This window comes from Salvia miltiorrhiza, chromosome 4, assembly GCF_028751815.1.
Source record: "Salvia miltiorrhiza cultivar Shanhuang (shh) chromosome 4, IMPLAD_Smil_shh, whole genome shotgun sequence".
Classification (NCBI taxonomy): domain Eukaryota; kingdom Viridiplantae; phylum Streptophyta; class Magnoliopsida; order Lamiales; family Lamiaceae; genus Salvia; species Salvia miltiorrhiza.
Genome location: NC_080390.1, coordinates 11661116 through 11684337, shown reverse-complemented (window position 1 = coordinate 11684337; position 23222 = coordinate 11661116).

The window sequence follows — 23222 nt, the reverse complement described above, 5'->3', positions numbered from 1 at the left end:
TAATTGGAATAACCTTAAGAGATATAATATGATCACAGCCGAAATAACTCTAGGATAAGTTATTGGTTTAGGCTGCAGTATAGATGGAAGTAGTTTGTCTTGACTACTTGTCTATACTGGTACGTCATTACGTATTGATAGGACCACAGTTGAGATGTATTCTTCTATCTGACTTAAGTGAAGAATCAAGATCTCGGTGAATTAACATATATAAATGGTCATTGAAAGATGGGAATGCGATTGATGCCAGATTGATGCCACCCACTTAGGAAACTTTAAGTATAAGTGGGAGAAGTGTTAGGTGATTGGTAAATAGACGCATTGTATACTAAAAGTTTGCTTTAGTATAAGTGGGAGATTGTTGGATTTGTATACTGAAAGCAAGAACGTTTTATGCTTGTATACAATGTTTCCTAAGTTCACTATCTAATCTCCTATCTGATTGTGTTCATGATTGCATATGTATGTTCTTTATCTCTATATAAGTAGATTATATGGTGTGTTGTGGATCACAGAAGACCAAATAATTGGAATAACCTTAAGAGATATAATATGATCACAGCCGAAATAACTCTAGGACAAGTTATTGGTTTAGGCTGCAGTATAGATGGAAGTAGTTTGTCTTGACTACTTGTCTATACTGGTACGTCATTACGTATTGATAGGACCACAGTTGAGATGTATTCTTCTATCTGACTTAAGTGAAGAATCAAGATCTCGGTGACTTATAAGATCTTAATACTAATAAGTATTCAGATATATATGTTAATTCGTATATCACTTTGACTTACTATGGGTGAAAGTTATATACTAACTCGAGTACTCTGTATCTTGGGTGATAGCGGTTAATATATGATATTTGATTATCTGTATTAGTACCCGTATCCGGTATAGGATAATGACATCCCCTTAAGGAGCTCAATAAGGTTTATTGTGCTAAACCCTACAGGTTGATTAAGTTCAGGCGCAATAATAAAGTTTGAGTGGTACTGCTTAAGGATTTATAAAGAGATTAATTAATTTAAGCTGTCAGAGCTCTAATTAATTAATGGATGTCGGATATTTTAAATACGGAGATTTAATAAGTCTAAATACAAGCCCCCCGACTCATCACCGGCAATAAAGGGGTAAGTCAGTATCGGTTCTCTAGTGGAATGAACTGATATTTATAAATTAATTATGGTCTGGGCTGACCATAGATAAATTAATTTATTTGAGGCCCATCTTTATTCCTTGTATCTGGTCCCTGGACTGGCCCAAAGTCTCCTAGCCCTAGAAAGAGAGAAGGAACGCCTATTACAGATTCCAAGCGTCCCACACGTATTTAATTCTATTAAATACAGCTGTCAGCTCTCAGGAAAACACACTGATAAAATATTAGGGTTTTTGAGAGCTGTGGGAGGCGCAGGAAAACGTGTGGAGCATTCTCTCTTGGGACTTTCATAGATCGTTGTCCATCCAACGGTGAAAGCTGAGCGGGATACAGTTCAGAAGATCTGAGCTGGAGTCAGATTTTCGCAGGAAACTAAGTTCTGGCAGTCTCCGTAAAACGGCCATAACTTCCTCCACAGAACTCTGATTCAGACGAATCAGGCGGCCACGGAAAGCTCTCTCGAAGACGAAGAAGTCGTATTTCTGGGCGAAATATGATTTGAGGACGTTTGAGGCTTCAAACAAAGGCTTGAAGCTGACTGGTCTGTTCAGATACGAATCTGCGAATTCTTCTGAATTATTCAGGTATTTCTGAACTCCAACGTGCAGCTGTTAAATTCATAGGAGCATGTTAGGATTAATCGTTGTATGATAAATTAATAATAACTAAGAAACGATCATCGGGCAAAGCGGAACGTTAATTCAGTTTAATATTCCTTCAAGAGTGTGGTTATGTGTACTGAAGCATTAAATAGAGCATTTGATATAGAAATGGCAATGCAGCCAGAGAACGTGATTTGAGCTTCAGCACCCCCAAACGAGTTAGAGCACTCAGACGTACAATCCATCCTTTTCTGGACAAGGGCAAGAAGGAAAGAGAAAATGGGACGACAGAAGTCAAGATCCCAAGAAGCCGTGGCAGAGTCAGAATGCGCCACCGCGATATCAGAACTGAGACAAACGACCTTATGATGGCCCAACTGCCCCAGAAGCAATAAACCTTCAAGGACCGCGAGGGTTATCGACTTATCGAAGAGCAATAAATTACGTCTGAGAGAATGCAAGATGAGACAGAATAGCTGTTACACCTGCGGAAGGAACGGGCACTACTCGAACTAGTGTCCGAATCGTTGGCAAAGTGGAAGCGAAAGACGACCGAGTCAGTTTCGACCGCAACTAAAAGCAATGGAGGGAACTCTACCGCTACCTCCACCACAGCGACAACAACTTGCCTATCGACCACGTCAGTCAAGAAGGCAACCACCAGCCCCACAGGCAAATCAAGCGCATCACCAGAGAATGTTCGCGCTTGAGCAGAAAGCACCAGACAAGAATAGAAGAAATTTGTCAGATATGCCCATAATATTTTTGTTTGACACTGAACGTAGAGCTTGCTCCACAACCTCTAAAGGGTAGCCACACTTATAGGCAGAATTAATACGGTTTCATCCGTGTACCCCAACTTAGAATTCGAGTTAAGATCGACTAAGCTCGACGCTAAAAATCTGAGATTGATACCTAGGTGGCACTTGGACATAAATTTGGAGAATGGACTGGTTAGAAGAAAACCATGCGAAGATACAATACAAGGAGAGACGGATATCTTTTCAGCCACCTGGCCAAGAACCTACTTCCTTCATTAGTATTGAGAAAAAATGGAAGAAGACGCCGATCATCTCGGCACTGCAAGCAAGAAATCTCTTGCGAAGAAAAGATTCAACCGCGTACGTTGTATATCTGAACCAGAGAGACGAATTCAAGGCAAACGTTGATGACGTGCCAGTTGTGCGAGGGTATAAAGACGTTTTTCCTGAGACTTTACCAGGATTACCCCAGATCGACAACTTGAGTTTACGATCGATTGAGAGCACAGCGCAGCACCGACGTCGAAAGCGCCGTACAGAACGGCCCCTACAAAGTTGCGAGAGTTAAAACTGCAACTACAAGAACTTCTAGATATGGGTTTCTTTCGACCCAGTGTTTCCCAGTGGGGAGCACTAGTTCTTTTTGTTAAAAAGAAGGATGGAAGCTTGAGGTTGTGTATCGATTAGCGAGAGTTGAACAAGTGACGTTAAAGAATAAGTATCCGTTACCACGAATCGATGATCTGTTCGATCAACTACAAGGAGCAAGCACCTTTTTACAGATTGACTTGAGGATGAGATACCATCAGCTGAAAATACGATCGGAAGATATTTCCAAAGACGGCATCGCGTATGCAATATGGCATTACTATAAACTCAAAGATGTTTGGAAGAAATGCCTTTCGGTTTGACGAATGCTCCGGCAGTATTCATGGATCTCATGAATCGCGTTTTTCACGAATACTTAGACAAGTTCGTGTTAGTCTTCATAGACGATATCCTGATTCACTCGAAGAGTAAACGAGAACGCAAAGAGCGTATGATGATCGTGTTAGAGAGATTTCGAGCTGAAAGCTTTATACGAAGTTTAGCAAATGCAAGTTTCGGCTTGAAGAAGTCAATTTTCTTGGCCATATCATTTCCGCAAGAGGAATTGATGTAGACCCAGCGAAATTTCAAGCGGTACAGGAGTGGAGATCGCCAACCACACCGCACGAGATTCGCAGTTTTCTGGGAATAGCAGGGTATTATCGACGTTTTATTTAGGGCTTTTCGAAAATCGCTAAGCCATTGATGCACCTGCTAAAGAAAGAAGTCAGGATCTTTTGGACGGACGAATGCGAGCGAAGTTTTCAGAGTTAAAGAAGAGGCTTACTATTGCCCCATTTTTTTTTAGTTGTTCCGAAAGCGGACAAAGTGTATGCAGTGTACACTGATACATCGAAGAATGGTCCAAGATGTGCACTGATGCAAGAGGCAAAAGTTATAGCGTATGCTTCGCGACAACTGAGACCACACGAGACGAGTTAACCAACGCATATTTTTGAATTAGCAGCCGTAGAGCATGCTTTGAGGATCTAGAGACACCATTTCTATGGAGCACGGTGTGAGATATACACCGATCATAAAAGTCTCAAATATTTCTTGAGCAAAAAGATCTGAACATGCGACAAAGAAGATAATGAAAGTTAGTGCAGGATTACGATCGAGGAGCAAATTATCACCCTGGAAAAGCTAACGTTGTAACCAACGTGTTAAGCAGAAAGAATCAGGGAGAGTTGGGATTTGTCCTTACTCGAGAAGAGAACCTAATCAAGGAATTCGAGAAGATGAATTTGGAGGTAGTAATACCACCACAAACGACATAAATAGTAATTTCTGCACTGAACGTTACACCTGACTTACGATCGAGAATAGTCACAACTTAGAAAGAGGATGAGAAGATGGAAAGAGTGCGAATAAAGATTCGAACCAAGAGGATAGAGAATTATTAAGAGGCGGCAGATAATGCCATTTTGTTTAAAGAGAAAGTGTGTGTGCCTGATAAAGAAGAGTTGAAGAATGAGACTATGAGCGAGGCTCATGACACCCCTTACACCGCACATCCAGGATGTATAAAAATGTGCCAAGACTGAAACGACGCTTTGATAGGGGAATAAGAAGCGAGAGATGGCATCTTTCGTAGAAAGATGTTTGACGTGTTAACACGTGAAGGCGCCATTTTGGCAACCTTATACAAATTATACCTATTAGAGACTTCCACAATAGAAGTTGGACCACTTAGCCATGAATTATGGCATCGATTAGCAAAATCGAGAGAAGAAAATCAAACAGTTGAGTAATCACTGATAGATTCTTTTGATGTTAGAAACGATGTTTATGTGAGTTTTTCCCTATCTCGGGGAGCATGTTATTTTCGAGTTAACAAGAACTCAAACCGAGATATATAGGACCTTATGATGTATTAGAGTAAATAGGCCATGTAGCTTATAAACTAGCGTTGCCTCTGAGCTTCGCGAACGTCCATGACGTTTTCCATGTTTCTCAATTGAGAAAGTACGTGTTTGATCCAAACCACGTCATCCATCAAGAAGAAGTGTCCCTAGAACCAGATTTGAGCTACGAAGAGAAACCTGATGCTATGCTGGACCGGAAGATCCAACAATTGAGGAACAAGTCGATTCCTCTGGTGAAAATCCAATGGAGACATCACAGTCAAGAAGAATCAACATGGGAACTTGAAGAGAAGATGAAAGAGAAGTACCCAAAGCTTTTACCCGAAGGTGAATAACTCAAATTTCGGGACGAATTTTTTTTTAAGGGGGGTAGGATGTAACACCCCGTACTTTTCCTTATGTTGTGAGATAGTGTCTTAACACTAATGAGAGTACTGAGATGTCGAAATACGAGACTATTTTTTTTTTATGAGCAGATAAGACAGATTGTCTTTTAAATAGAGATACGAGTTAATAAACCGATGATAGAATTAGAATGATGAGGTTCGAGAAATGAGTTGTGATAGAGATGTTGATTGATTTGAGCTGAGATTTTATTTTATTTCCAACTACCGGGAATAGAGTTACCGGATACTGAATTATCAGAGTTTGACTGTCCTATTAAGAAAATAGGAATAATGAGTTGGAAATAGAGTCGAGGAAGAAAGAGTGAGAAACCTTGATAAATAGAGTCGGTCAGAGAGACGTCTAGTTTGTTTGTGTCTGCCGACCGCTTTGATGTGATGTTATGTGAATTTACGTGACTGAGTGATTATGTGATTTTGTGACGTGTGTCATTATGACCAAGTTATTATGATTTTTTTTATTCGAGACTTTAGCATTTGGAATTTTGATTAAGTTTCCAAAGCAAGTGTGGTTTATTTTTACCGAGAAATCGAATGATGACGGTTTATGGAAATTTTTCCTAGCATAATATTTTTAAATTATTTTTCCTACGAAGAGGAATATTATAATTGAGTGAGTGCACTAATATTAGTGCTATAATTATTTTATTTGATCACATGAATAATTATGCTATGGTATTTTATTATTGAAAAATATTTCCATAATTATTGTGATTATTATTTAATCACCCTTCTCACACTATTATTTTAATTTCCTAAGCATGTGCTTAAATACCACAATTTACCAAGTGGATTAATTGAGAGAGTAGAGATTGAGAGTGTATTAATTGAGAGAGTGTAGAGATTAGAGAGAGAGAGATCAAGGCAATTAATGCCAATATTCACTAAGATTGCCAAATCTTCTATAAGATTACCAAATCCTCACAAATCTTACCAAGCAATTCTCTCTCACTCACTCACCACATTCGGCCACTCCACCTCTCTCCCTCACTCCCCATTTTCGGCACTCTCTCTCCCTCATCTCTCACTTCACCTCCATTGACAACCATTAACGAGACCTTCGGAGCTTCACAAAATCACACCAAAAACACAAATCACCCTCTAAATCTTACACTAAACACCACCACCTCCTTGAATTCAAGAAGATCTTTGGAGTTTGATCTTCAAAGTTAGAGAGAGAAAGTTTGGTTTTGGGTGTAAGTTTGGGTAAGTGAGCTTTAAATTCATAGATATAACTTGTATGATGATATATATGAGTATATTTGAAGGATTGAAGCAAGAAATCACCCCCTGTCTTATTCTTCATAATTTTCGAAAATATGGGTCTCATACCCTTCAAAAAAAATTTCTTTTTCTTTTCTTGATTTGGGGTGAAAAATGAGTTTTATATGATGATTGGTGAAGATTGATGTGTGTTTTGGAAAGCTATGCTTTGAGATTCAAACTTTGATATAGTTTAGTTTACCCAAAATTGGGAACTTTTGAGTTGATGATTTAAATGATGAATTGATGATGTAGATGAGTCCATGAGATGTATATGATGATGATTTATGGAGTATATGTGAGTTTAAATGACTAAAATTGATAGATATATGATGAGATTAAAGATCCATGTGTGTTTATAAATTTTCAAAGAGTTTAGTTTAGTAAAAATTAGGACTTTTTGGTCTATGTGTTATTTAAGTGATTTTGCTTAAGATATATGTTTTTAAGCATGATAGTAGTGTCTTTGTACATTTGATTAAGTCTATTGTAGGCTAAATAAAATTTTGGCTTAGTTTAGTTTGTATGAGTTTTGAGTTCTTGTATGATGTGAGTTTGATGCTTGATAAAATGAGGTCTATTTTGCTTTATGACCATTATGTGAAAGTTTGTCATGTTTTATAAAGAGTTTTATGTTGATACATGAAGTTTTATTAGAGTTTTGTTTATTTGATAAAAGGGAATTTATATGTGTGAAATGAGTTATATGATGTATGAGGTCATTAATGAATGATTGAGTGATTTTGAGCATGAGAATGAAGAGAGAATTGAATTGATGGTTCGTTGAAACGTTTTACTTGAGATTTGAGTTTATGATGTAAAAGAGGAGAGTTAATTTGCGTATGATGAGTATTATATTGTGCTTGAATGTTTTTGAGTGTAATATGTGTTTAAAATAAGCTTTGATGAGTTTTCTTGGATGGAATGTTGAGTTGAGCATTTAAGAGTTTGAGATGAGATTTTGGTGATTTTCGTAGGCCTACTGACCTACTGTGATCGACAGTTTGTCGATGTCAAAAAGATTTGAAAATTTTATAGAACGTCCCTACATGAGTCTTGAGCACCCCTGTAAACTGTCAAGTCATTTGGAATTCATTTACTATTTTTATAAAATACAAAACTTAAACAGCACATTTCTACCGAGAGTTGCAGAGAACAGGGGAAAGAGTCATTATTTCCAGTGGCTTCCTGTGTAATCTAGCCTTCCAAATTTTTATGGTATTAACCTTATTGTGTTAGCTAGATATCTACCAAATTTTAGCCCAGTTTGACAACATTTACTATTTCTCAAAAATCAAAGTTTTTGATTGCTCAAAACTGCCGAATATGGTAGACTGTAGTAAAACAGTCATATATCCCAAACCACTTGGAGTTTTTGACTCTAATGTTTTTTATATGAAACTAGACTCGAAGACCTTTCTTTTGGTATGAGTCTCGAGTCCAGGAGATGTCGGAGTCGGAACGGTTTAATTTTTGAAGTTAAGTCTGTGTAAAAACAGAACATGATTTGGTAATGTTTGATTGTATTTTTCTTATGTGTCTTACGTGTTTGTGTTGCCTATGTGTTTGAATGATAATTTGACGAGTCTTATATGAGAGATAAATCGAGACTTAGAACCATGATTTTCTTGAAACCTATCCTTGAGCTTAAGGATTTAAGATGAGTGGAGAGTCTACATAGAGTTGAATAAGGAAATAGAATATGAGATAGAGCAAGAGTTAAGGCATGAGATTTGTTAATGAGTTTCTAATCGAGATTCATTTTATGACATGAACCTTCGATGATGACGATGATCCCTGAAGACACGAGCAGAGCAAGGAAGTAAGTAACTCCGCTTTGACGGGAGATTTTGAGTAAGGTCTTCAGGTGGGCAATATTTTGAGTATACGTATATCGTACGAGCTTTCTAAAATGATTTAATGATATTATGAGTTGATCAAATGCTTTGAGATAAACGATATTTGAGAATTGTTTGACTTGCCAATTTTTTATGTTGAGCTTGTGTGCTACCCTCTACTGATGAGACGAATTCGGTCCTGCCTCAAGCGGGATTTTGTGCACAGAGGTGACTGTGAGCCGTCTTCGGGTCGGCCGATCACGGTACTTGAGAGGGAGGCCTACTTCTCAGTACCTTTGATGATGAGTAGTGGATGTGGTACATACATGATGAATGTTTAAACTGCGCAGTTACTTATTTATGATGTTGATTATGAAAACTGCATGCACAGATTCGTTTAATGATAACTTATTTCTGTGTATTGCTGAGATGTGGCAAGCTTCAAACTTATAGCTCTAAGAGCACTTTCCTTGTTTTTCGGCGTTTGCCCACTGAGTATTATGTACTCACGCCCTGCATGTATTTCTAAATGTGCAGACTAAGCAAGGAGCGAGATTGGTCTGGTGCTGGTGGGGATTTGTTGGAGGATGTATTTGCTTTATCGTATTCTCATTTTGACGATAAAGTCTTGATGATTGATATACTTTGATTTTTCTTTTCAATTTAAGCAATGTACTCACGGTTATATGTCTTCATACATATAATCGATTCGCCTTTTGCTGCGATACTCTGCATATTATGATTCCTCACGAAAAATGAGCAATACCCGTTTTGTTTTTGATCTTGAAATTCCTGATATTTATGAAGTTATGACGACGTTGACGATTTTACCCTTGGGTTCATTTATGATGATTTTCCTTAGCATGCTTTGATGCGAGCTTCCGCTTGATGTTCAACCTATTCTTCTTATCTTTTATTCTTTTAAAAATAGTCGTATCGATACTCGTACCCCACTTTCACTAGTGTCGGGAATCGGGCTGCGACACTCGGCCTCCTCGGCGTGCAGCAACGGCAACAGTCTCCTCCTCGCCCTTTGTGGCATGCAGCAGCGGCAGCAGCCGCCTTGTCGCGGCATCCGGCGCACGGCAGCAGCAGCACAACAGCAGCAGCGGCAGCGCGTCGCCCGCTGGGCGCGCAGCGCGTAAAGCGCGCAAGTGCGTCCCCGGGCGCGCACAGCCCCTGTCGACTGCCTCCCCTTTTCTCGCCCGACCCACACGCCACGACGTCGTGTGCAGCAGTCCCGCACGGCACCCTCGGCGAGAGCAGCAGCGGCGTGCTCGACAGCCTGACCAGGCGCGCGGCGCACAGCGCGCAAATGCTCGTGCGCGCGCTGCCCTCGGCGCCGGCAGCCTTGCCCGCTCCGCACCCGTCACGCCTCCGGTACTCCAACTCCAAACTCCATCCACCGTTCTTTCGTCGTTGATTCGTCGTCGTGCTCGTCTCGTTCCTCAGTTTTACAGATTACAAAGGAAAAACAAATACAATTTGAAAAACCTAATCTAACCACGGCTTTTCTCGTGGTGAAAAACGATTACAACGTCAAACGACGTATTCCACGAATCAACAGACCACGAAGAACAACAGCAGTAAAAACAACGCACATTATTAATCTTACATAAATTAATAATAGAGCCAAGAAATTAATCTTGAGCTCTGATACCAATTGAAGGAATATTAAATTGAATTAACGTTCCGTTTGCCCGATGATCGTTTCTTGGAATATTATTAATTTATCATACAACGATTAATCCTAACATACTCCTATGAATTTAACAGCTGCACAAAGGTGTTAGGAATTACTTACTTGTAAAGCGGATGCAGAGGTCGTTGATGATCGTGTCGAAAGACTCCAGTTCTGATCTTCTGAACTGTATCCCGCTCAGCTTTCACCGTTGGATGGACAACGAGCTATGAAAGTCCCAAGCTAGAAACCTCCTACACGTTCCTGCGCCTTCCACAGCTCTCAAAAACCCTGATTTTATCAGTGTGTGTTTCCTGAGAGCTGACAGCTGTATTTTAAAGAATAAAATACAGAGAGGGGGCGCCACTTAGGGGTGTTAGGCGATTTCTAGCCCTTCTTGGGCTAGGAGACTTTGGGCCAGTCCAGGGACCAGATACAAGGAATAAAGATGGGCCTCAAATAAATTAATTTATCTATGGTCAGCCCAGACCATAATTAATTTATAAATATCAGTTCATTCCACTAGAGAACCAATATTGACTTACCCCTTTATTGCCGGTGTTGAGTCGGGGCTTGTATTTAGACTTATTAAATCCTCGTATTTAAAATATCCGACATCCATTAATTAATTAGAGCTCTGACAGCTTAAATTAATTAATCACTTTGTAATCCTTAAGCAGTACCACTCAAACCTTATTATTGCGCTTGAACTTAATCAACCTGCAGGGTTTAACGCAATAAACATTATTGAGCTCCTTAAGGGGATGTCATTATCCTATACGGATACGAGTACTAATATAGATAATCAAATATCATATATTAACCGCTGGTGGTCGTCGTATCCCACCAAAATAATTCCTGCAGAATTATCAAGAGTAAATTAGTACACTGATAAGCAGGGTCGATCCCACAGAGAGCAGATTAATCATCAATTCCCTAAATCTATAAAAAACGGTGATGCCACCACGCCTTAATTTTAAGAGGAATTAATTAAACTAAGAATGCAAAATTAAATCAAATAAAATACGCTTGAAGTAAATCAATAAAAAGGTAATTCGGCTCAAATAAATCCACTCTAATTCAACTCTGATCCTCGACGCAATAATTAATCAATCCCTATCAACCAACCAGTTATAGGATACCGTGATACGCACTGACATACCCCAATTCCTACTTACTATGTCGATAAACAGCTAGATACGCTAGTCTTGTCTATTTCCCTTATTAAAATATAACCTAGCTGGATACGCCAGTCTTAGATTTAATATTCTAACAGCATTAAGAGGAAGGAACCCAATTTAGACCAATTATCCTAGATACGCTAGTAATAATTAATCCACCAATTTATTCCTACTACAAACATGGTAGTTTTGTCACTAATCAGCCCTATTCCAACAATTACGGATTGGAGGTGCTAATTGACTATAATCCAATTGAACCTAAGTTGATCAGACTTAAAAAAAAATCAGAATTATCATTGAACCTAGGAATTAATCGGAATCAATAGGAATCAATTTTAAACCAATTAGGTCTCACAGATCATTAAATCAGAGTTTCATTATTCTCGCCGAATTAAAAGTTTAGCTACTCATGCTTAAATTAAGAACAAGCAAAGAAATAAAAGTAAACATAGAACAAAAGAATAAATTAAAACGCAAAGAAAATAAAATAACCAATCTGGAATGAAAAGCGTTTGCACTAAAAACTGAAGCAAAAGTATGAATGTAATCGAAGTAAACTAATAAATCAAAAGCTAAAGTTGCGGCTGCCAAGGGAAAGATGATCTCCAGCAAAAACGAAAATTAGAGCAAAAGATTGTGTATCTGAAAGAAAAACTAGGCCCTATTTATAGACTTCGAATCCCTATGGATCACCATGGAAGTTGCCATGCAAAGAAGAATTCTAAAGGCAATAGAATCGTGCAAAATAAGGCAACTTCCAGCTGGATGCGCGCTTCTGGAAAACACTCCTACTCTCGCCAACTTTGGAGCTCTCGCCAGAGGAATGGATGATTTCCCTGACCTCGCCAGAGAAATGGTTTCTCTGACTATTGAGCGCTGGACTTTACTTCTCTGATGCTGGCGCTTCTCGGCAGAGGAATAGGTGATTCCTCTGCTCTGGCTTCTCGATTCCTCTGACTAGCGACTTCTCTGGCGCATGGTTCCGCTGCTCTGGCTGGTGATTTCGCTGCTCTGGAGATTGGTTTCTCTGACACGGGTCTTCGGCTGACTTCTCTGGTCTGGCTACAGAGTTATGCTAAAAACACCCTCTTTAGCCCCGAAATCTCCAAAATTATATTCTTCCATCTAAAAACCTAATTCTCCTGCGAAGCATCAAACAAGCCATAAAACGCACCAATTTCCAAGTGATTCTCTTAAAATAAAGCTTATATAAACCCCAAAATTTAGCACAATTAAGCATAAATCAACCCCCCCACACTTAGCCTTTTGCTTGTCCTCAAGCAAAATCCATATGAATCATAGGAAGAGATTGATTTCAACAATGCTAATTTCCAATCCAAACATTCACAAGTCAATTCCAGATTTTACAATCAACACACATTTTTTCGACCATGCAAGTAATTCAAAGTTTAAGAAGCAACAAAAGAGTAATGCTAGTAATTCGATCAGACCCAATTCTCCGCTAGAAGTGAATTCCCTAATGTGATCGCCTTTATAATCAATATCACCATTTTTCACACTTTTTGTGCTTAAGATTTTCGACAGTTGAGCCATAATTCATGAAATAAAACCATTTGGATGTAATTCAAAGTCTTTTCACGTGATTTCCCATGCTCATAGTTGAACTAGAGGAGCAGAGACTCAGAGCTGTCACATTTTCAGAGCAGGCCAGATGTTTCAGAGCTGGCAATTTCCAAAGTTGGCAATTTGTCCAACATTTTCACAAATAAGATACGATCGTAGGTAATCACAATGACAACAATCCTTCTAGCATCTACCGGACAAATCACGTTTTACTAACTTACAAAAATGTTGCAACAAAACTCATAATTCTTTGCACAATCAAGAAACATATATCGAAGGTAAAACAAGAATAACTACCATTCATTCACATACCCAAAATGTGCATCGAAAATCATCTACTCTTCCACAAATTCATAAAAATTAGCAAGATTCGAGACCAAAAACTAAGCATAGGAAGACTAATCTTGCCCAATTGAAAGCATAAACACAATAAAACACCCCCCCCCACACTTAAAGCATGCCATGTCCTCAGGGCATAAAAGAAATAAGGAGAGTTTAGAGAACGTCCCTGATTATCGGCAATGAAAAACTGAAGCATCGTGAGAGGTGGTGAAGAGTGGAGAGTGGCAGCGCTGGCAGGGCAGATGAGAGAGTGGTTCCGCTGGCAACCGAACTTAAGACAAAGAAAAAAACACCAACTAAAAACAAAACAAGAACAACAAAAACAAATACTAAAAACAAACCATCGGTGGGTTGCCTCCCACCAAGCGCTAGAGTTAAAGTCTCCAGCCCGACTGCTCATGTGCTCAAAAAGTGCCCGGAATCAACAGCGAAACAGACTCCGCTGGAACTAACGAGGAGGCATCATAGAACGGCTTCAAACGTTGTCCATTCACGGTGAATGTCTTCGCCGTATCCAGGCTGCGTATCTCAAACGCCCCATTTGGGCAGACAGACTGAATCACGAACGGACCAACCCATTTTGCCTTCAGCTTTCCGGGCATTAAACGCAGCTTCGATTGGAACAAGAGTACCTTTTGCCCGACCTTCAAGGATTTCCCTCGTAGATTCTTGTCATGCCACATCTTAGTGCGCTCTTTATACCACATGGCTGCATCATATGCTTCAAGACGAATCTCCTCCAATTCTTGAAGTTGAGACTTCCTTTCCTTGGCACACTTAGGCAACTGCTTATTCACTTCTTTCACGGCCCAATATGCGCGATGCTCCAACTCAACCGACAGGTGGCACATTTTCCCAAAGATTAGACGATAAGGTGACATACCTATTGGGGTTTTGTAGGCAGTTCTGTACGCCCAGAGTGCGTCATCTAGCCTCAAGCTCCAATCCTTTCGAGACGGGTTCACCGTTTTCTCTAGAATTTGCTTCACTTCTCGGTTGGAAACTTCGGCTTGGCCGTTGGTTTGAGGATGGTAAGGAGTAGCCAATCGATGATGCACACCATATTTCTTCATCAATGCTTCGATGGTGCGGTTGCAGAAGTGCGTCCCCTGATCGCTAATCACTGCCCGAGGTACTCCATACCTAGTAAAGATGTGGGACTTCAAAAACGCGGCAACCACCTTGGCATCATTCGTTTTCGTGGCCTTTGCTTCTATCCATTTCGACACGTAGTCAACGGCGAGCAAGATGTAGAGATTGCCGTATGAGCTTGGGAATGGTCCCATGAAATCCATCCCCCACACATCAAAGATCTCACAAAAAATCATCGGGACTTGGGGCATCTCATCTCGCTTGAAGATATTTCCGGTTAGTTGAAAACGATCACAACTTTTACAAAATAGATAAGCATCTCTATGCAATGTGGTCCAAAAGAAACCGGAATCAAGTACCTTCCTCGCTGTACATTTCGGACCAAAATGACCGCCACAAGCTAGAGAATGGCAGTGTACAAGAATGGCTCGTTGCTCTGCTTCGGGAACGCAACGTCAGATAATCTGATCAGCTCCAACCTTCCACAAATAAGGTTCATCCCAAAAATAATACTTGCACTCACTTCGAAGCTTCATCCGCTGTGCCTTTTTGAACAAAGGTGGGAATATTCCAGAAGTCAAATAATTGACGATGTCGGCGAACCATGGCTCGGATCCACCTTTGTCCTCGACTGAATATGCTGTTGATATCTCCAGAGCATAACAAATGCGCCAGAGCGGAAGGTCATTTCTCTGGCGTGACAGAGAAATCGCCATTTCTCTGGCGGGAGTCCATTTATCTGGTCTGGCTTGTTTCCGCTGCTCTGACTCGGAGGAAAAATCCTGTCTGGGCAAACTAACGGCTGAACATGTCTGGATATCATAAAGATGTTCTTCTGGGAAGGCTTCATTGATAGGAGTAACATCCTCATCTTTCTGGACCAACCGACTCAAATGATCAGCAACATGATTTTCAGCTCCCTTCTTGTCTCGAATCTCCCAATCGAACTCTTGCAACAAAAGAATCCACCTTATCAAGCGTGGTTTTAACTCCTTCTTCGATAGCATAAACTTTAATGCTGCATGGTCCGTGTAAACAATTATTTTTGCCCCCAAAAGATATGAGCGGAATTTTTAAAAAGCAAAAATAATTGCTAACATCTCCTTCTCGGTTGTTGCATAATTGCATTGGGCTGGATTCAACGTCTTTGAGGCATAATATATCACGTGGCTCTCCTTCACTAGTTTCTGTCCCAGAACCGCGCCTACGGCATGGTCACTAGCATCACACATAAGCTCAAAGGGGAGCTTCCAGTCAGGCGGTTGCATGATCGGGGCCGTTGTCAACTTGGTTTTCAACAAGTCAAACGCCTGCTTGCACTCATCTGTTAGGGCGAACGGAACATCGTGCTGCAGCAGACGGGTCAACGGTTGCGCGATCTTTGCAAAATCTTTGATGAATCTCCTGTAAAATCCAGCGTGTCCGAGAAAACCTCTGATCTCCTTAACATCCCTCGGGTATGGCAGCTTGGCTATCAACTCCACCTTCGCTTTGTCGACTTGAATCCCTTTTTCTGAGACAACATGGCCTAGAACAATACCCTCGTTCACCATAAAGTGACACTTTTCAAAGTTCAAGATCAGATTTTTCTCCACACAACGAGTCAAAACCTTATCCAAATTGTGGAGGCAGCCCTCAAATGATGTCCCATAGACTGTGAAATCATCCATGAAGATCTCTATGCACTTTTCGATCAAGTCAGAGAAGATGCTCATCATGCATCGTTGAAAAGTGCCGGGTGCATTGCACAATCCAAACGGCATTCTTTTGCATGCGAAGGTTCCAAACGGGCACGTGAAAGTAGTCTTCTCTTGATCCTCTTGGTTGACATAAATCTGAAAATACCCACTATAACCATCCAAGAAGCAGAAAAATGCTTGTCCAGCTAAGTGCTCCAACATCTGATCAATAAATGGAAGCGGGAAATGATCCTTGCGAGTAGCAGCGTTCAGCTTCCGGTAATCGATACACATGCGCCATCCAGTAACCAGACGCATCGGCACCAACTCATTCTTCTCATTCTCAACCACTTGCAATCCAGACTTCTTCGGAACCATGTGAATTGGACTCACCCACTTGCTGTCAGAGATAGGATAAATAATTCCTAAAGCTAGAAGCTTTAGAACCTCCTTAAGCACGATCTCCCTCATGTTCGGATTCAACTTCCTCTTCGGATCTCTAACAGGCTTAGCATCCGTCTCCATCAAGATGTAGTGTTGGCACACGTCAGGACTTATTCCGGTGATGTCCACCAATGTCCACCCAATAGCCTTCTTGTGCCTCTTAAGCACGGTGATCAACTGCTGCTCCTGGGTTGCGGTCAGATCGCTGCTAATGATGACTGGAAGAGTATCGGCATCCCCTAAATAGACATACTTCAGATTCGGAGGAAGAGGTTTGAGCTCCAATTTAGGCGGCTTTTCATCGGATCTCAGCGGTCTGTCGTATGGCGTCTGTTTGGGCAAACAGAACTGGCTTCCCGAACTGACCACCTCCGGTTGTGCATAAAGAGACATGATGGCCTCCTTGACCTCTGCATCGTTCATCCCTTGAGCATCAAAATCTGTCCAACTCTTAATCATAGTGAGCTCCAACTTATCCTGCATGAATTCGGTCTCAAGAAATTCTTGGACAAGAGGGTCAATCACATCGATAGAATAAGCATTTTCAGCATCATTAGGACTTTTAATGGCATCATCCATACTAAAAGTGTATTTCTCCCCATGATAATCCAGACAAATTGTGCCATTACTAACATCTATGATTGACTTTGCAGTTCTTAGGAACGGACGTCCTAAGAGGACTCCCGTTGAACCCTTAGCTTGCACTCCACTCATCCTCACCACATAGAAATCAGCAGGATAAACAAAGTTATTGACACTCACTAGAACATTCTCAAGCAAACTTTCAGGATAAACACAAGACCTATCGGCTAACTGAATGACTACTCTAGTATCCACCAACTCTACACCCGACAAACTATTATAAACAGCAAGAGGCATAACATTGATAGACGCTCCTAAGTCACACATAGCATGCTCGATCCTAGTATCACCAATGTAAATAGGAAGAGAAAACATACCTGGATCCTTGCACTTAGCCGGTAATTCCTTCTTGATTGCTGCTGAAACATTATCTCCCATCACAATCTTTCCAGTTGCCTTAGACTTTCCAGCTATGAAGTCCTTCACAAATTTCCCAAATGGGGGAATTTTCAATGCTTGAAGAAAGGGGAGATTCACTTCAAGTTTACCGAAGATCTTCACAAAATCAATGAGCTCCTCCTCCGGCTTCTTCTTCGCCAATCTTCCTGGAAAGGGAACTGATATTGCAACCTTAGGATCAGGTAGGCTCGAAGGGGTAGAGATCTTGGTCTGTTCCTTCTTGGTAGAGTCAACTGCTACTTCCTTCTGTTTCTGCATATTTGTCGAACCTCTGCTCTGGCCAGAAAAGTCACCAATTCTCTGGCTATCGGCTCCTCTGCTCTGGCCAGCCAAACCAGACTGTTCTGTTGATTGAATGAATGGATCCGTCGTACCAACAGAACGCTCGAATTCCTCCACACAAAACTCGACTCCAGAATCTACCTGCGGATCATTTTGAGAATTCTTGGGTGTTGGTCCGTCCAACTCAGTACCACTCCTCAATGTGATTTTGTTGACATTCTCCTTGGGATTCACATGAACTTGAGATGGTAAAGCTCCATTATGTCCCTTAAGTTGATTTATGGATGTGGCGAGCTGAGACATCTGACGGGATAGTCCTTCGATTTGCACCTTCTGCTCGGCTTGAGATTGTTGAAGCTGTTGCACATTACCTTGCAGAAACTGTTGGTTACCAATCAAATCCACCATCATCTTCTCAAGTGACTTGCTTTGCTTCTCGGGAGGATGTTGCTGAGCTTGTGGAGCTTGATATCCCGTCCTTTGATGTGGAGGTCGGTAGTTTTGCTGCTGCGGCGGTTGCATTGCTGGTGGCTGCTGTTGTTGCCTCTGCTCCGGATCCCTCCAACGAAAATTTGGATGGTTTCTCCATGGTGCATTGTGATTGTTCGTGTACGGGTCCCGTTTGGGCAAAGGTGGTAATGGCGCGTCGCAGCTGTAAAAATTGTGGGAAGAGTTCGCATGGGCTTGATACTCTTCCTCATCCCCTGTGCATTGCAAGCTCGTGTGGCTTGTATTACCACATGCGCCACATGGCTTCTTTGTCGGTTGTCCAGTAGTTGCGACCTTCTCCACCACAGTGCTCAACATTCTCTCCAATTTCCCCATCCTTGCTTCGAATTTGTCCTCAAAATCCGATGAACTAGTGTGAGCTGCTTTCTTGAGCATTTGAATGCGTGGTTCATCATACTCCCTCGTTGCATCTACCAAGTGTTGAATTAATCGTTTGGCTTCACTCACAGTATTCTGGGAAAATCCTCCTCCACTCGATGAATTCACAAGGTTTTTAGTATCCACGGTCATCCCCTGATAGAAGTACTGCAACAGATCTTCTTCAGAGAATTTGTGGTTTGGACAGCTGTCCACCAATCTCCTGAACCTGGTCCAATAAGTGCTTAAGGACTCATCATACTCCTGTTTTGCACCACTGATTTCCTTCTTTAGCGCATTTGTTTTGGTAGGAGGGAAAAAGTGCTCCAGGAATAGCCTCTTCATCTCCGCCCACGTAGCGATAGAATAAGGTGGGAGACTCGCGAACCAAGAGTTCGCCTCTGCTGTCAGGGTGAAGGGAAAAGCAGCTAATCTGAAGTGTTCCTCCGTAACTCCAGTAGGGCGCTTCTGCACTTTGCAGATCTTGATGAATTCGCTCAAGAAATTGTACGGATCTTCTCCATTCTTGCCATAGTACTTCGGGAGAACATTAAGCAGTCCAAGCTTAATCTCAATACCGGTGGCAGCTGCCGGCATACGAATTAGGGTTGGGGGGTCATCAGCTTCGTGGCTAGAGAGATCACACAGTCTAGGATCGTCAGCCATGTCGTCTCCGGTGCTCTCGTCGGAATTTGACTTAATTTCCTCCTCACAATCAGTTTCTGCCTCTGATTCACAGTCTGTTTGGGCAAACAGAGTCTCGTCAGCAGCGGCAGCACTGGGTTCCGCCTCAATGAACTGTTCCGTGTTGGTTGACAGGTCAAGTTGCGAATCCAGCAATTCCAGCAATTTCCTTGCCTTAGCCTCCTTTCTTAGTTTCTTTTCGATCTTCTCGATTTCACTATCGAAGAGGAGGTTTGGTTTGGACGATCTGCTCATAAACAAGGAAAAAAAAATAGACAAAGGGAAAAGAATTAATTAACACCGCTCCCCGGCAACGGCGCCAATTTGGTGGTCGTCGTATCCCACCAAAATAATTCCTGCAGAATTATCAAGAGTAAATTAGTACACTGATAAGCAGGGTCGATCCCACAGAGAGCAGATTAATCATCAATTCCCTAAATCTATAAAAAACGGTGATGCCACCACGCCTTAATTTTAAGAGGAATTAATTAAACTAAGAATGCAAAATTAAATCAAATAAAATACGCTTGAAGTAAATCAATAAAAAGGTAATTCGGCTCAAATAAATCCACTCTAATTCAACTCTAATCCTCGACGCAATAATTAATCAATCCCTATCAACCAACCAGTTATAGGATACCGTGATACGCACTGACATACCCCAATTCCTACTTACTATGTCGATAAACAGCTAGATACGCTAGTCTTGTCTATTTCCCTTATTAAAATATAACCTAGCTGGATACGCAAGTCTTAGATTTAATATTCTAACAGCATTAAGAGGAAGGAACCCAATTTAGACCAATTATCCTAGATACACTAGTAATAATTAATCCACCAATTTATTCCTACTACAAACATGGTAGTTTTGTCACTAATCAGCCCTATTCCAACAATTACGGATTGGAGGTGCTAATTGACTATAATCCAATTGAACCTAAGTTGATCAGACTTAAATAAAATCAGAATTATCATTGAACCTAGGAATTAATCGGAATCAATAGGAATCAATTTTAAACCAATTAGGTCTCACAGATCATTAAATCAGAGTTTCATTATTCTCGCCGAATTAAAAGTTTAGCTACTCATGCTTAAATTAAGAACAAGCAAAGAAATAAAAGTAAACATAGAACAAAAGAATAAATTAAAACGCAAAGAAAATAAAATAACCAATCTGGAATGAAAAGCGTCTGCACTAAAAACTGAAGCAAAAGTATGAATGTAATCGAAGTAAACTAATAAATCAAAAGCTAAAGTTGCGGCTGCCAAGGGAAAGATGATCTCCAGCAAAAACGAAAATTAGAGCAAAAGATTATGTATCTGAAAGAAAAACTAGGCCCTATTTATAGACTTCAAATCCCTATGGATCACCATGGAAGTTGCCATGCAAAGAAGAATTCTAAAGGCTATAGAATCGTGCAAAATAAGGCAACTTCCAGCTGGATGCGCGCTTCTGGAAAACACTCCTACTCTCGCCAACTTCGCAGCTCTCGCCAGAGGAATGGATGATTTCCCTGACCTCGCCAGAGAAATGGTTTCTCTGACTATTGAGCGCTGGACTTTACTTCTCTGATGCTGGCGCTTCTCGGCAGAGGAATAGGTGATTCCTCTGCTCTGGCTTCTCGATTCCTCTGACTAGCGACTTCTCTGGCGCTTGGTTCCACTGCTCTGGCTGGTGATTTCGCTGCTCTGGAGATTGGTTTCTCTGACGCGGGTCTTCGGCTGACTTCTCTGGTCTGGCTACAGAGTTATGCTAAAAACACCCTCTTTAGCCCCGAAATCTCCAAAATTATATTCTTCCATCTAAAAACCTAATTCTCCTGCGAATCAAACAAGCCATAAAACGCACCAATTTCCAAGTGATTCTCTTAAAATAAAGCTTATATAAACCCCAAAATTTAGCACAATTAAGCATAAATCAACCGCCATCACCCAAGATACAGAGTACTCAAGTTACTATATAACTCTCACTCATAGTAAATCAAAGTGATAAACGAATCAACATATATATCTGAAATCTTATTAGTATTAAGATCATATAAGTTACCGAGATCTTGATTATTCACTTAAGTCAGATGGAAGAATACATCTCACTGTGGTCCTATCAATACGTTATAACGTACCAGTATACATAAGTAGTCAAGACAAACTACTTCCATCTATACTGTAGCCTAAACTAATAACTTGTCCTAGAGTTATTTCGGCTGTGACTATTTTATATCTCTTAAGGTTATTCCAATTATACGGTCTTCTGTGATCTACAACACACCATATAATCTACTTATATAGAGATAAAGAACATACATATACAATCATTAACACAATCAGATAGGAGATAAAACAGTGAATACAGGAATCAATGTATACAAGCATAAAAAGTTCTTGCTTTCAGTATACAAATCCAACATGGGAGCGGTATCAGGAAAAGCTCAGAAAGTGCCCCAGCCATGGATTTGATGAAGGCACGCTCGTGATCATTTTCTACAATGCCTGCGGGGAATGTACACGGATGCATATGGATACAGCTGCAGGTGGCTCTCTACTGCAGAAAAGCAGTTCTGAAGCATGGAGCATTATTGACAGTATGGCTTCTACGAGGTACCAATGGCCATCAGAGCGAATACAATTGAAAAAGGTTACAGCTGCTTCCAGTTCTGATCCTATGGCAGCGATGGTTACACAGCAGGTGGCGATTGCTACGCAGCTGGCAGAGCTGACTGCTAAGATCAGTGAGTTGAATGTTGGACATCCTGAGCAAGCTGTGAAAGACCCGTCAGGCATGGAAGATGTCAATTACATTAATGGCAGAAACTATGGGATTTCCAGCGAGGACAGCCAGGAATGTATGGCAGAGGTTAGCAATATCAGCAGGTTAATTCAATGATGACCAATTTTGAGTCTCAAGTGGGTCATATTGGAAATCATTTTTCAGCACTTTCTAAGCAAGTGCAGATGTTGGAGACTCAAGTTGGTCAGATGGCCAACCAAGCAGTTGCGCACACTACTAGAAAAACGCTCATAGATAACGGATTTTATCCGTTATCTATGAGCAAAAAAACCGTTGTGTATAGTGGTGTTATCTATTCTATACGTCATACACAACGGTTTCAAAACCGTTATGTATAGTAGCATAGATAACGGTACGATGCGTCATACATAACAGTACGCATCCGTTATCTATAAAGGTTATACATAACGGTTTTTCACCGTTATGTATTAAGATTTTTCCGTTATGTATTAATTTTTTTTTTTTTTAATTTTTTTTTTATCATAGTTAACAGTTTTTTGCACTTTTTATAACGGTTTTAACCGTTATCTTTGATAGAATACATAACGGTTTTTCACCGTTATGTATTAAGATTTTTCCGTTATGTATTAATTTTTTTTTTTTTATCATAGTTAACAGTTTTTTGCACTTTTTATAACAGTTTTAACCGTTATCTTTGAGAGAATACATAACGGTTTTTTGCACTTTTTATAACGATTTTTTGCACTTTTTATAACGATTTTTGCAGTTTTTATAACGATTTTAACCGTTATCTTTAATTAGTATATTTTTAAATTTTACAATTTTTATAAAACGACAAAATGATAAAATCAACGATAACAATATTATATATCTAAATAAATAAATAACTTTAAAATAATAAAATGATAAAATCAACCATAACTATATTATATATATCATCCAAAATATTCATACATTATTGATTGGGCGTATTTATACGCATTTATTTGGGGGATTTTGGTGTGGTTTCTATGTTTAATTCGTGTTAAATATCGTCTTTGGATATGAATTATGGTCTTATATAAATATTGTTTATGGTATTTGATAGGTTTTGGAGAAAAGTATTGATTTTGAGAAAAG